General features: G+C 31.3%; 1 long non-coding RNA gene across 2 annotated transcripts in view; it reads right to left on the reverse strand.

Moving 5' to 3' along the window:
- Nucleotides 1-16,017, reverse strand: part of LOC114805326 (uncharacterized) — a 141,905-nt gene that overhangs the window by 76,784 nt on the left and 49,104 nt on the right. For both annotated transcript variants that reach the window (XR_008470862.1, XR_008470861.1), the window contains one exon: nt 13,097-13,162. This is a non-coding gene — a long non-coding RNA (uncharacterized LOC114805326). The remainder of the gene's footprint in view (nt 1-13,096; nt 13,163-16,017) is intronic.

Consider the following 16,017-nt stretch of genomic DNA (forward strand, 5'->3'; position numbering starts at 1 on the left):
CTGCGTAAAATTGCTGTTGCAAGTGGCTGGCGTGCCACAACGAATGCCGGCGGCAGTATGCAGGACCCAGCGCGCACGTACGCGTACGCAGAAACATACAAAGAGGCACGAAAATTGAGGAGTAAAATCGAGCGCGCGTCTGTGTGTTTGAGTGTATCAGAAGCTTTATATGGGCCATATAAAGAAGCGTCGCTGATATGCAACGTCCGATAAGCCGTTAACCCGCACGCATGCACGCACTGACCGCAGAGACGTCAACGAAAAGTTGAAACGCACACACATATGCGTTTATATTCACCGCGCGCCGCTACGCGCCACGTAAGCGCTTGCCGCAGGTCGCCTGAAATGTGAACTCAACAAATTGCTTTGCAGCTTTTACTGCCGCTGCTGTTTTTGTTGTTGTTGCGCGTCGCATGATTAGTACGCGTTTCGGCGTGCACTTCGCCACTGAGGCTGTAGGCAATTTTTACCTTGCTACCTTTTTGATATTTACACTAAATAACATTTGTAATGCCATAAATTCTTTATGATATGAAAATTTTGCGTCGCGCATGCGCTCCCCCCCGGGCATAGACACATACATGACGCATGTAGAGCGCGCGTTAAAAGCGCTTTAGTTGAAGGAATTTATCAAATTTGCTGGCTTGATTTGCACCTTTTTTTAGGGGGCGCTGGCAGGTTTTGAGCTGCTGCAAGTAGGAGGCGCATAAATACAATAAAGGGAGAGCCCACACAGTGTCGGGAGCGCGGGCGCATGAGTGCGCGTTGTGTGCGCGCGTTGGTATGGTCTGGAGTGCAGTTGCCTTGGGTTGCATTTAAATGAAATATTTATGCAAATGCCTTAAAGTGCATTTAGTTATTTGCATATAGAGTGAAGGTGGAGATTGTGGCGGTAAAGCGTGGTATGCACACGTGTCGTCACCTGGAGTTTCATATGACGGAAGCAGTAAACTGAGATCGATTCTGTAAACTTGCTTGTACTGACAATGGAAACTTGTAGAGTAAATCAATCCGGTAATAAACTATTAAAACTTCGAGAAATATAACATGAGAGTATAAGTAAGTTCTTCGAAGTTTTTGAATAATATTTTATGGGCTTCATTTACTACAACTAGGCTATACCGCTAGCAGCTAAGGTCTATTAATGCAGTCTATTACTAGTGCACCAAGAATATAAGATAACTAATCAACTTTTTTCCTTGAATATAATGAATTGACCCACGTTATCAAATGTCACCACCAATTAGTTTCTATGAAATACACGTGATATAATGCAAAATAAATTGCATGCGATTTATTTTTCTTCAACTTTCTGGTCAGTCAACATTTTTCCACATGCAATGGAAAATTTTCTTACCACAATAATTTGTTTGCTGTATGTTTGGTTGCAATTCTTTTTCAAACTGTGAAAAAATGTTGTTTTCAAACATGTTTGGTGTTTACGATTCTAAACGCGCGTTTCACAGTTAATTACGACGTTTTAATTTGCTATTAATTAAGCATCTAATTGCAACTGATTAACCATGGTACATTCATCATTTTGACAAGTCGATTTTTACGCTGACATATGTACAGATGTAGACATGTCAATATACATATGGATACATATCAGATAACTATAGGCGTTTCGTCTACACCATGACAGATCCGCTTGTTATAATGACAGCGCATTAATGGTACAGTTTGGGTCAGTATGGGTCCGGCAAGTAATTTTTTTCTTTTTGTTATAAGCCAACGTTATATAGATACGCTATTGAAGAGAGTTATAAAAAATATATGAAATTTTTTGTTTTAAAAATTTTAAATATCGTTAAAAATTTAATTGACAATAAATGTGTTGAAGGAGTGCTACTTGAATAAGCTTCCTGGCAAAAATTATTATTTTTTAGAGTTGCCACTAAACTTTTTATTAAAAATTCTTTAAAAAAATATTTACAAATTTTTTTAGTTGTACAGTTTGTATGGCATTACAAATATCTAAATACGCTTTCTTGCAAAAATTATTTTTTTTGAGAGTTGCCACTAAACTTTTTATTAAAAATTCCATAAAAAAAAAATATTTAAAATTTTTAAGTTGCACAGTTGTATAAATACAATTCTAAATAGGATTTCTGGCAAAAATATTCTCGTATAGAGTTGCCACCAAAATTTAAATTTTAATTGTTTTGGAAAAAAGTTTTAAGTTAATAATTTGTAACCATCCAGCTTATTAACCTTATAAGTTTTTTTTGGTGAGTACATTTTCTTTGTTAAAATATTATTGTACAGAGTTGCCACCTAAAATAAATTTTTGATTTATTTGAAAAAAGTAATTATATTTCAAATTAAACTTATTAATTATAAAAACATGAAATTTCACGACTTCAAATTTGGCACAGAGGTGCCACCTTGCTGAAAATTTCAAAATGAAGTTAAATAAAAATTATTTTACAAAAAAGAAATCAGCATTCCTAATTTTTTTATAAAAATAAAATGCATGATGTTGCCACCTATTTCGAAAATTAATTTTTTTTATAATTTAAAATTATATAATATATAATAATAATTATAAGCTACTAGTACTGGTTATATTTAGAGTAGTTTGCCACTGCTACTTTGCCACATTTTTTACTAGTATTTCTTTAAAAAAAATCGCTTATATACATATATATAATTAGTTGTAGCATGTGTGGCATTTAAAATGCATGTAAATTTTATAGTCACAACTTTGCAACATGTTGCTAATCATACAGGTTTCACATTTAGCGCGCATAACTGCAACTGTGTGTGTGCTTGTGTATGCGTAACGCCAACATAGAAATGCTAATGAAGCTGCGCTTTAAAGTGACAACTTAAATGCCATCAGATAGATTGATTTTTTTTTTTGCCTGACGTCAACATTCATCGTTCGATTTGACAAATACCAGTCATACCGTTGACAAGGCGCTTAACAAACCTGTTAATTCTAATTATTTATATTTTTTAAAATACAATTTTTTTTCAAATTATCACTTGCTACAGCGTGGTTTTATGCATATTTTTTTTTTTTTTTTATTATTTTATATTTTTATTATTTTTCATTTATTTATGTAGATTTTAGCGCTGATAAATTACTACAAGTTCTACCGGAAGCCACGACGACTGCCAAACCACAAGCGTTAGATAACACTGCGTACACTCTTCGCATATTTCATGTATGTTTGTTGTTATTTTTTTCTATTTTTCTATATTAGAGAGACAGTATAAAAATGCAATCGCCGCCGTCATATTACTCATTTGCATATCAATAAGCTGTGCTGTGCCTTCACGAGAGTGGAAACACGCCTGCGTTAATCGAAAACCAAAGCGCGTTCGATCATTTATTATATCGTGCAACAATCAATTGATATTCACAGTCATTATAGATTAGTATGCATACAGATTTACACTCATACACATATTCACATGAGTTTGGCAATTACTGAATGCACCCCGGTTTTTGGTGGGACGTATGACGCCCTCAGTCACTGTCATGATTGCAAATTTTATAGCTTTTTCATAGCCCAAGTGATAATTTATATGAATTTCATTGTTTGCCAACAAACACACACACATACATACGAACAAACAGAGATATCTATTTTGATAGCTGGTTCCATTGTGCCATTCACTTATCGGCATTTCGTTTCGTTTCCCGTTAATGTTTTCGGAAATTCCTAAAGTGGCGCGATTGGCTTTGTTATTCGCAGTTGGCTTGCTTTTCCAATTTTGCGCTGGCAATCGTTATAGATTTTGTTGCCAATTTACTTGTTACCACTTCTACACCTTCGCTGTTTGTCGCTGCGCTACCCAAAAATGCCCGTTATGAATTATTTATTCGCAATGTCATTGAAATGGATTAAGAATGTGCAAAGAATGCCTGTCACACTACAGTGCAGCGCGAATTTGTCGAAACCACCAGATTAGTACACTTATATGTATACAGATTTATAGATACTTAGATAAAAGAGTAAAAAATAATTTAAATCGTTTTGAAAGTGAAAGGTTTTTTGTGGTGTATTTTTGTATAGAATTATATGGCTGAAGCATGCGACTTGCTAGCTTAAGAATTGAAAAAAATATACGATTAAATAAACAAAGAAAACAAAGCAAATAAATACTTAACGGTAAGAACCAGAATTTAAAGTTATAAAGACCTACATAATTTTGAAAAATGTGATTTTTTTTTAATTTTACTACAGATGGAAACACCATAATATTTTTTTGCTATTTCTACTTTCATAAGAAGCACTACTTTCAAACACACATATCGTATTGTAGTAAATTTTTTTGAAAAAAAAAAAATGTGGCAACTCCTTTTTATTAAAAATTTCTAAAATTTTAAGTTACGGATTATATATATTCTTATCACATACTTTAAAAGAATTATCCCTAAAATATTAAATATTTTTACTCGAAAACCTATATACAGTGCCGGTCAGGTAGTTGCAAACCAAGCTACAGGCAAATTTTGGACTTTGTGGGATTCAGCAAAGATCACTCTAGCAGATTACATAAAAAAAAATTTCGTGAGACGGGTTCTTTCAACCGCAAGAAAGGGTCTGGAAGAAGCCGAAAGTCGCCCAACTGCGGTCTGTATGGGGGAATGAGCATGGAAATTGGTCGTTGGAGCAGTGGCTGACCGTAATTTACGGATTACATAAAAAAAATTCGGGAGACGGGTTCTTTCGACCCGGAAGAAAGGGTCTGGGAGAAGCCGAAAGACAAAAATCGCTCAAAGACAGACTCATCAACGATTCTCAGAGACTCAGAAGAGAGGATTTCCGGCAGACTTCCTACAAAAATACCGTTTTTGAGCCAATGAATGAGGAACTTGCGGTATAATGGGCGTATGAGCATGGAAATTGATCGGTGGATCAGTGGCAGATCGTATTTTTCTCGGTTGAATACAAGTTTAATAACTTTATATCAAATGTTAGGCGGCATGTATGGTGCAATTCAGTTCGGTTGTAGTTGAATTTCTGTTAAATTTAATTTATTTTTTTATTTAATTTATAGAATTTTTTCAATGAGAAAAAAATTAAGTGGCAATATCGCCATTTTTGCAAAAACCCTCTTCATGCTTCAAAAATATTGTTTCTTTTTCTCAGATCTGCTATATTAAATTGCTTTTAAATGTTTAAACAAATATATTTTCAAAATTGTATAATGTAATAATAGTGGCAACCTCGTGTCAACTTAAATATGAATTTTCTATTATTTTTTCCATATTTTGTATGAACAATAATTTGCTTATTTTCAAAATTAAATATTTTAAACAATTTTTTATTTATAAATAGGTGGCTACTCAAAATGGCAATATTTTTTTAAATAAATAATGTTTAAATTAATTTAAGAATATTTGTTTAATAAAAATTATTTAAATTTCTTCCGTAGGGATAAATCGTTTTATTTTTTGAAATTCTTTTAACGAAATTCAATTACATAAATCCGGCAACGTTTTTTGAACTCTTTGCGTCTTAGAAATTTTTGACGTTAAGCTTTTTTTGAGCTTTTAAGGATTACAGACAATACATTTTAGTGAAATAATTCGCTCTAAATAATGTATTGAGAGAAATTAAAATAAAATTTAAAAAATTTAAAATCTGGCAACACTCTTTTAAAAATATTTTAAATTGTAACAATTAATAATATATAAATTAAAAGAAAAAATTAAGAAATATATTGATAAAATTTAAAATATTTAAGAAGTGTTGCCACCTGTCGCAATAATTATTTCATAAATAATATTAAAATTTTTCTTATTTTTAATTAAAATGAAAATTTTAACTCATTCAACTCTGTCCTTTGCACATTGTAAGCCACCTTTTATTGACTACACAATTTTCAAATTATTGTTTCAGTATCCCATTTCAGTGTTAGACTACCGTTTACGGTAAACACCAGTAGCGTCAATAGAAATCTCCACTTCAATTCAACATACACACACACACACATACACACCTACTCATTAATATTTGCATATGTCAAAGTGGTCATGCCACGAGTTAGCCGGGACTGCTAACGTCATTACTCATTTAAACGCTTAGAAACAAACGAGTGTGTACACACACATATCAATATTTGTATGTGTATGTGTATGTGTGTGTATTTGTATTTGTGCAAATATGGTTACAGCTCGCTCTAAGCTGGCTGGCTAGCTGGCTGACTGACTGTCCATCACGTACCGTTTTACGCAGCAAACAGTAGCCAATGCAAATATTTGAGCAAAACACTCATGTAATATGCGATATGTTTGGTCAACACTCACACACACTCTCAGCCAAAAGTATGCAAACAAACATAAATTCATGAAGGACCGAAAAGTGCTGTCCAGCAGAAACTCTGTGCGTGTAAAGACATTGGAAAGCAAAGCAAATTATGAAATGAAGTCTCAACAATTTTGAGCTGCCGCTTGACCACGCCATTGTCACCTAGACAAACACATGCATATATACATACATACAAGCATTTGTATGTGTAGTGGCTTACACTTGCGCTCCATCGGCTGCTTACGGTATTGTTGACGCGATTTTCAAATATCAAATATTGTTCTTTGTTGGAGAAATTTTTTTTTATTAAATATTTATTCAATAAGTGCATGCTTCGACTGGGTTCGTCTGGGTCCAAGGTACGTGCGGAGCACAGACTATAAGACATTAGCTGTGTTCTGCTGCGGTTGTTACTGGTCTTACGCCAAACTACTTTATAAATTTACAAAAACAATAGTACCGTTGTTTGTATATAGTTTTCTCTGTACTGTCTACATAGTACCGTTGCATGCTTTGACTGTATGGGCTTGCTTTTATTTGTGCAGTAGAGTGCTTGGCTTTGACATATTGACTTTCGTTACAAGTTTAGCCAACATATGGCCGGGAGACATTTGTGTACTTTGGCCACAGCACGCAGAGTATTATAGTTTACAGTTGTTTAGAACGGTAACTCAATTGGTTCATGCTATAAAAATTGACTATGTTGTTGTTGTTGGTTGTATGAAGAAATATTTTCTTAAATTAATTAATTAAATAAAAATAATACATTAATATTATGTTAATATTCGTGTATCCGTATAATAACATAAATTAAATTATGATATTTTCTGAAAAAAAATATCCGAATATAAAATTTATTAGTTTCTGTTATACGGATAAACAAAAATGAGCCGAAAAAATAATTTTATTCGTTTCTAATATCGATATATCGAATTATAAATGTTATCCAGTTTATCCGGGTTTTATCCGTGTGAGCGGATAATACCCTGGACGTTTCTAGGTTACTTTTTAGTAATCTTAGTTCATTAAATTTCATTTTTAGTCACTCGGATAAGACTTAATATTCATATTTCATATAGAAATTCCTGAATTTCCATTTTCATAGTCGAATTTTCAGTTTCAGTTTCGGTTTTAAAGTAGTAAACTCAGTAAACTTATAATTTCTGTTATCCGGCTAAACGAATATTAGCGCGAAACTAATTATGCGTTACTATTACGATATTTTCTGAAAAAAAAATTATCCGAATAAAATATTTATTAGTTTGTGTTATACGGATAAACAAAAATGAGCCGGAGTACTAATTTTATTCGTTTCTAATATCGTTATATCGAATTATAACGTTTATCCGATTTTTATCAGTGTGAGCGGATAATACCCTTGATATTTCTAGGTTACTTTTTAGTCATTTTAATTCATTAAAGTTAATTTCTAGTCACTCGGATAAAATATAATATTAATTTTTTTACTTAATCTCAATTTTTTGATTATTTCCTTAGCTTTTTCTTTAGCGTTAGTTTTAGTTTCTAACAAAAATTTTATTTCTTTATATAAAAAAAAAACAATTTTATTTATTGCTAAATTTATTTACATATACAATTTTGTCCAAAAAAACAATAACAAAAAATTCGCATAGTGATTAATGCTCAACAAAGTGCCGTTGGTAACAGTGTTATGGCTCATTTATATAACCATTAACGCTTTGCTATTCAATTGTCTTAAGCTTTGACAAGATTTATGTCATTCCAAAACGTACTACTAACTTTCAAAAATAAAGCAAATATCAGCATTGTATTAAGAACATGTGTAAAGACTTAACGGTAATGCAAATTAATCAAAAAGCATGCTGTTAGCATTGAAATGGAGATACCCTCATTGGCAAGAAAATAAGACCGGTTTGTAGACATTTGTATTAGAGTTGATAAACTACAATTTTTAAGTGAAAAATTATGTACTTTTTAGTGTTTTTTTTAGCTGGAGAAGTTCAACTAACCGGATAAAGCAAATATTTCGATTTGCGGATATATAAAATATTTTAAATTTTATTGATTTGATTAAAAAATGTTAATAAGATATCAATATCATATTAATATTCTTTCATCCACATACTATATTCCAGTAATTTATGATATTTTCTTAAAAAAATTGTATCCGTATAAAAAAATTATTGCTTGCTGTTATCCGGATAAACAAAAAAGAGCCGGGAAACGAATTTTATTCATTTCTAATAACGATATATCGAATTATAACGGATATCCAGTTTATCCGGTTTCAGTCCGTGTGAGCGGATAATCCCCTGGATGTTCCTAGGCTATTTTTTAATAATTCTAATTTACTAAAAATATTTTTTTGTAACTCGGATAAGATTTAATATTCAGTTTCCATCTAAAATTTCTTATAAGTTTGTAAATTTCCATTTTTATAGTAAAATTTTCAGTTTTAAAGTAGTAAACTCAGTAAATTTATAATTTCTGTTATCCCGATAAACGAATATTAGCCGGAAAACAAATTATATGCGTTTCTTATATAGATATATCGAATTATAACGGATATCCAGTTTGTCCGATTTTTATCCGTTTGAGCGGATAATCCCCCGGATGTTTCCAGGTAACTTTTTGGTAGTTTTTCTTTATCTAGGTTAATTTTTAGTCACTCGGATAAAATATAAAATTAATTTCTCAACTAAAATTTATAATAAGTTTGTAAAATTCCATTTCTTAGTAAAATTTTTGGTTTTAAAGTAGTCGCGCAGTCTTCAGCTTATAGTTGAGTTTCCAAAATATATGCATTTTTATTCAAATTAAAAAAAAAACACCGAATATACCGTCGCATTAAACACTCTCGATTTTCGAAGTCATTAAAAACAAAAAGCTCATTTGCATTTTAATCGCCTCGGATACTAACTATGTCTATATTTAGTTTTTCAAACAGGTTTCTTCCTTAAAGTTTCAATAACATTTTATTACTTGTGATGTCTATAAATCTTCTGTTAACATCCAAAATAGGTATGCGTGCCCACTTACATACATATAAACATATATATATACGCAGGTGTGTTGTATGGGAAATGTGGTAAAAAACTGCATATCTAACAAATTGTCAAGCAGAGCCATGAATTCGCTGCTGTCATGCTAATGTATATCCGTACAAGCTTTCGTTGTTGTTGTTGCTGCCGTTGTTTTTATTGTCAAGTCTACGCGTTCGATAAATTAAGTGCTTATAAATCATTTTAATTAGCTTTCTTTGTTAAATTTCAATTCTCTGATTTTTTTCTAAATACAACAACATAGACACACCATATATGTACATATGTATGTATATATTTATATATAAGTAAATATGTATGCCAGTGCCATGGTATTGATATGAATCTCAGCTCCTTTTAAATGTCTTCGTCTCACAGAATTTTAATTATTATTGCCAAAAAAGTAGTTTGATAAATGCATAACAAGCATGTGATGTCAAAGAAACCTGAACTTTGAATAACGGCAGTTTTTTTATGAATTTTAATTGTTTTGTTTGTCGGGAATGAGCGTTAATCCAAAGAGCCAGCATAGTAATATGTTAGAATCACGCATTTCTAGTGGCTTATTATGAAAATTTGACTATTCTTGAATAATTTTAACGATTATTTATGCATTTCGTTAACTCTTTTACGGCAACATTTTTGGAAGCTCCAACGAAATGTTGAAATTTGCAAAACGGTTTCAGCCTTCTACCGACTTGAAACGAAATAAAAAACTATTTTTAAGATTTTTTGTAGATAACCGTAGACTTAACCGGGATTTCCTTAAACTAGCTACTCGTTACTCGCTACTAAAAAGCTCTTTTTACATACTAAAGTCTTACTTTGTCAAAAAGAAACGGTACATTTCTAAATCATTAATGTCATTTTATTTAAATATTTCACGCTTAAGAACAATTTTCCAAGAGTCACTAATTATGTGAATAATATTCATTCACTGAATATCCCTATGAGAATGGATACTCCATTAGTAACAAAAATTGACATAATTGAAATCCGCAATCAATCAGTTCAGAGTGAAACGACAGGCATTCGAATGACAGCCTTATCTCAGCTAATTGGATTGTTGACAGCTTAACATATCGGTATTTCTTAATTTACTCAATTAGCAATTTCTCTTTATTTATTAATTAAGAAGTTGTCTGAAAAACTTATTGATGGTAATCAGTTTATAACATATTAACAGGAGTTTGGCTGTGAGAAAGCACTTAATTGAATCAATTAATAATTTTATATTATACAACTCGCTAGATGACTAAATTAAGTAGCTGTCTAAAAGGTGCGAGTAGCTCATTGACAATAACTAGTAGTAAAATGTCAACAAAATAAAATTTAATTAGTCAAAAAAGTGAGTTTAATAGAATAATTAAGTGAAAGTTGAGGTTATCGATGAAATTACCAATGAGTTAATTTAAGAAAAAATTAATATTACATAATTTAATTATAATTATAATTTTAATTTTAATTTTAATTTTAATTTTAATTTTAATTTTAATTTTAATTTTAATTTTAATTTTAATTTTAATTTAACTTTAATATTAATTTTAATTTTAATTTTAATTTTAATTTTAATTTTAATTTAATTTTTATAAATATGTTTTAATCATTTTATTCTAAAAGTAGTTTTTAAACGGAAAATAATTTAAGTTAAACTAATTTATCATAAAATTACTTTCAATTTCATCTTTGAACAATAACTCAATTAAAATTAATCATTCATCTTGATTGTATTGATCGGAGTCGTACATTATTTGCTACGTGGACTATTGTAAATCGTTTTAGTTTTACATTTTCTCAGTTTTGTACCCTCCCATATAAGTAGAATTTTAGCACTATATTGCTCACTAATTAAGTGACTTAAATTGAGTGTGTCTGTGTAAACACCAAATTGAATTCCACCAAATCAATTAATTAATTATTTCATTAATGAATTAACTGAACTGAAGAAAGTTATTGACACTGAAATATAAATTATAACGAAAACTTTTTATATTTAAGCAATATTTGATGTCTCCTTAATTTTTTAATAATTAAGCAGTTTTTTTCAATTTTCTTTCCTGATTGTATTGATGGTACAAAATTTATCACATAAACTGTTAAACAGAGATTCTTTTTATACTCTCGCAACAAATGATGCTAAAGAGAGTATTATAGTTTTGTTCACATAACGGTTGTTTGTAACACCCAAAACTGAACGAGTTAGATATAGGGTTATATATACCAAAGTGATCAGGGTGAAGAGTGGAGTTCAAATCCGAATGTCTGTCTGTCCGTCCGTCCGTCCGTCTGTGCAAGCTGTAACTTGAGTAAAAATTAAGATATCTTGATGAAACTTGGCACACTTATTTCTTGGCACCATAGGAAGGTTGCTTTCGTTGAGCAAAATCGGATCACTGCCACGCCCACAAAATGGCGAAAACCGAAAACACATAAAGTGGCATAACGAAGCCATAAAAAAAGCTATGGAAATAAAATTTGGTATGAAGGATCGCACTATGAAGGGGCATATTTGGATGCAATTTTTTTGGGGAAGTGGGCGTTGCCCCGCCCCCTACTAAGTTTATTGTACATATCTCGCAAACCAACAGAGCTATACAAACCAAACTTTCTCCCGTCTTTTTTTTTAGCCACTTCCTAATGCAGTCCAAAAATTAAAGAAATCGGATCATAACCACGCCCACCTCCCATACAAATGTTAGGTTGAAAATTACTAAAAGTGGATTAACTCATTAACGAAAAACGCCAGAAACACTAAATTTCACAAAAGAAATGGCAGATGGAAGCTGCACTCAGATTTTTTTACAAAATGGAAAATGGGCGTGGCGTCGCCCACTTATGGGTCAAAAACCATATCTCAGGAACTACTCGACCGATTTCAATGAAACTTGGTTTGTAATAGTTTCCTTACATCCAAATGATATGTTGTGAAAATAGGCCAAATCGCTTCACAACCACGTCTACTTCCTATATTCCAGAACTTAGAAGATGATCTGAATCGTTTACTTTACAATATATAAAGTAAGTACTAGTGAAGATATCGGTGCAAAACTTTGCACAAATACTATGTTAATAGTGTGGCAGCCCCATTCTAAAAATCGCCGAAATCGGACCATAGGCTTTTAAGGCCCCATATATCGAAAACGAGGACCTCGGTGCTTCTAACCTAATATTATGGTTTCCAACTTTCCATGAACTTTATACAATATGTATGACGAATATGTGGGTCATATTGTATATTATATAATATAAATAAAATTAAATAAATAAATTGCGAGAGTATAAAATGTTCGGTTACACCCGAACTTAGCCCTTCCTTACTTGTTTAATTTTTCTTTATTCTTTATGACTCTTTATCTAAATGAGTCAGCTAAATTGACTACCTCTGTGTGAAGAAAAAATTCGATAACTCAATTAAGACATTCATTAACACTTTTATGACAGCAAAAATTTTTATTTTCTAAAAATTCTTCATTTTTTGTGGAAAATGAAAAAGTAGGCAAGTCAATAAAACACTAAAAATATCCGAACTAACAAATAGGCTTAATAAATTTAACAATTATGACAGAGTAGCTAAAAGCTAAACATAAATAATAAACTATTTTGACATTCCACCGACAATAAAAACAACTTTCACTAAAGAAAAAATATTTTTTATGACAAAAAATCTTCGAAGAAGTGTTACACTTTTAACAGCTCATCATTAAAAAGGTATTAAGTTGAATTTTTGTCGTGTAAAAAATCAATCTAAGGACTAAAGATCCATAAAATAGCGACTGTTGTCCAAAATAGTAATTAGGCACTTACCTCCTATAACTTTAGCACCTCTTATACAGCCAAGCGGACAAATGAGCGCCTTTTTTTGTTTGAAGTCTGCAATAAAAATGAAAAAAAAACAACAACAACAACATTAATACAAATAGATTTTGAGTACATAGTATTAAATGTAATGTGTTCATTAGCGTGTACAAGCAATTAAAATAATTTATGACTCGTAAATGTCAGGGAAATTGAAAAAAAGTGTCCCAAGCGAACATAGAGCGGCATGCAAATGGCCGGATAATATGTTGTGTGTATCTATATATATGTATGTGTGTGTGTGCTTGGACATAAAGTATATTTTGTAAGATTTTCATTGTCTATAAATTTCATAGATTTGCAACAAGACAGCAGAAATTAGGCGGTATTTTGCCGAAAAAGCTTTCAATCATCTGGCTAAATTAGTTGTGCTTTGTAGTAAAAAAAATAAAAAAAAAGTATAATAAAAAATAAAAGACAACAACAATAACAAATAAATAAGTTTCTATGCAAATATGTTAAAAATTTCATGCAATTTGCCGTTAGAAATAAATACCAATATTGGCAGTTGCATAGCAGTGACTTAGCACTGCTTGACAATAACTGAAGCGAACGGCACGTAAAGTGAACAACAAAAACGTCATCACACTTGCATATATATATTTGTATATATGTTTGTTTGTTTGGTGTTTTTGTTTTTGTTGGTTGCATAAATTCCATCGCATTCCAGCCGGTTGCCAACTGGCCACGAAATTATATTTTATTGACGAACATAAAAAAATTGACGTTATAGTGTTCACCTTTTGCAGTTACTTTTAGTGGTATTTCACGTTCCGCTATGAGGCGCAGATTAACACGTGCTCGTCTTTATGCAAAATTGATGAGCTTTTATATTGGTATGGCATTTGCATAAATAACTATAAAAGCACACACACACACACACACACATACAGGCATATGAAAATTAAAGTAGTTTTTTCAATTGCCTCATTGGCGAAGACGAAATTTCAAAGCAATGATGATTTGTTTGTTTGACTTTAATATACATACATATGTACATATGTATATATATATATATACATATATAATTTTTTATTTGCCTGTGGCTTTGTGTGCGCGACACGAATTTTAAAATTCTTCACGAATTGAGTTGGCAAAAAAAAAATACTAAAAAAATAATTGAGAAAAAGAGTATAATAAACTATGAATATGAAGTTATTTATGTGCTACAGACATATTTACAAACATATATGATTACAGACATACATATGTGTATACTCATCATATATGTGAGTACTCAAGCGCAAGCTCTTACAACCTCTTGCCTAAATTTGTAAAATATTTGTCAACATTCTTCGGTAAAAAATGTTGGAAATTCTTCGAAAAGCTGTAAATAATCAGTCATACCACATATTAAACATCTATGTATGTATGTATGTATGTAACGGAGCTATTATATCCCCAAACAAACACTAAATTCAATGAACCTTTTGTTCCATTTTGACAATAATGCTTGTGAGTGCCAAAACAAATCGCTCTGGCAGCTGCAGAAATTATAAAAACTTAAGCGGAATCAAACGTTTCATTTAACACGATCGTTTAGTATTAAAATTTTAAGTCTAGACTTTGGAGTCTTAATTTATAGTTGTAGATTAGCACGATGATTTGGCAAAAAGAAAGCAAAAAAAGTAAAAAAAAAAGAGATCGCCAATTAAAACTAAAATATTTTTGTTGTTTTCGACACAGAAGAAACGAATCGAGCGTGTGACTACGAACAGCTGGGTTGTACATTCAAATACCTACTGAGGTTGAATCTAAAAAGCTATAAAATGTTTTTATAATCACACTTCTCAAGAAACATCTTCTCTTAACTCATTCTCATAAAAACCTTCAAAAAAAAAATACGAATACACAAACTTTATGAAGGGTAACACTTTGAAAAAATCGATTTTTTTTGTTGCTTATTCGATAATATGAAAAATATCCTGTGAAATCGACAAGGTCGTATCTTGAATAGTTTTTGAATGACCGCGTTCTAAAGAGCGATCGCTCACAGGTATAAACCACAATAGTTGGCGCTTTCAACATTTTTCAAAATTGCTGCAATCATCACTCAACTGATCGACCGGTTTAGATTGGTTGAAAATTGTCAACTTGACCCACTTTTTTTAGATCTACGCCAATTTGTTAATTTTTGATATTTTTCAAAAATTCTAGGTCATTGTATAGGAATTACCTTCAACTTTAATAACCGTTTAGAATTTTTTTGCATCAGCAAACTCATTCGCAGTTGTGGAACTTTTTTTGGCACCTCCGAAGACAGCACCGAATTCCGTTATTTTTCAATATTTTTGCAAAATAAGAACATAAAAATATAGCGTCCCAAAAACTTCTAAACCTTAGCCCCTTAATATACTCGTTTATTTTATTTTGTGTTAGATTAAATTCTTATCCAACATTTCAATATAATTTCATATAATACAAATCTCCCTTGCTCCTGCATCTTTCAGCAAGTTATTTTTGGGTTTGAAAACTTCAAAATTTTTCAAGTCCATAGACCTAGCAAATAGAACCCAGCAGTTGTATGGTAACCAAACCCAAGCATTTCATATCTCTTTTTACGGTCATTGTCTTGATAAAAATGTATGTTTCAACAAATATCAATAAAAACCTTGCTCATTTAAAATTCTAGCGATAACGTGATATTTTGAAATACAAAACTCAAGAAGGAACCTACATTCGGTTCAATTGACACGACGGTCTGATCTACGTAACCGGCATAGATCCAGAATTTTATTAATCTAAGGGCGGTCAATTTGGCAATATTAAAAAAAATAATTTGGAGCATATTTTCATTATATCTCCTCTTATAAGGGAGTTCCCGTCCTTCTAACAAAGACTGATATTTCAATATTCGTTAGATGATTCTA

This window comes from Zeugodacus cucurbitae, chromosome 4 (genome assembly GCF_028554725.1).
Source record: "Zeugodacus cucurbitae isolate PBARC_wt_2022May chromosome 4, idZeuCucr1.2, whole genome shotgun sequence".
NCBI classification, from domain to species: Eukaryota; Metazoa; Arthropoda; class Insecta; order Diptera; family Tephritidae; genus Zeugodacus; species Zeugodacus cucurbitae.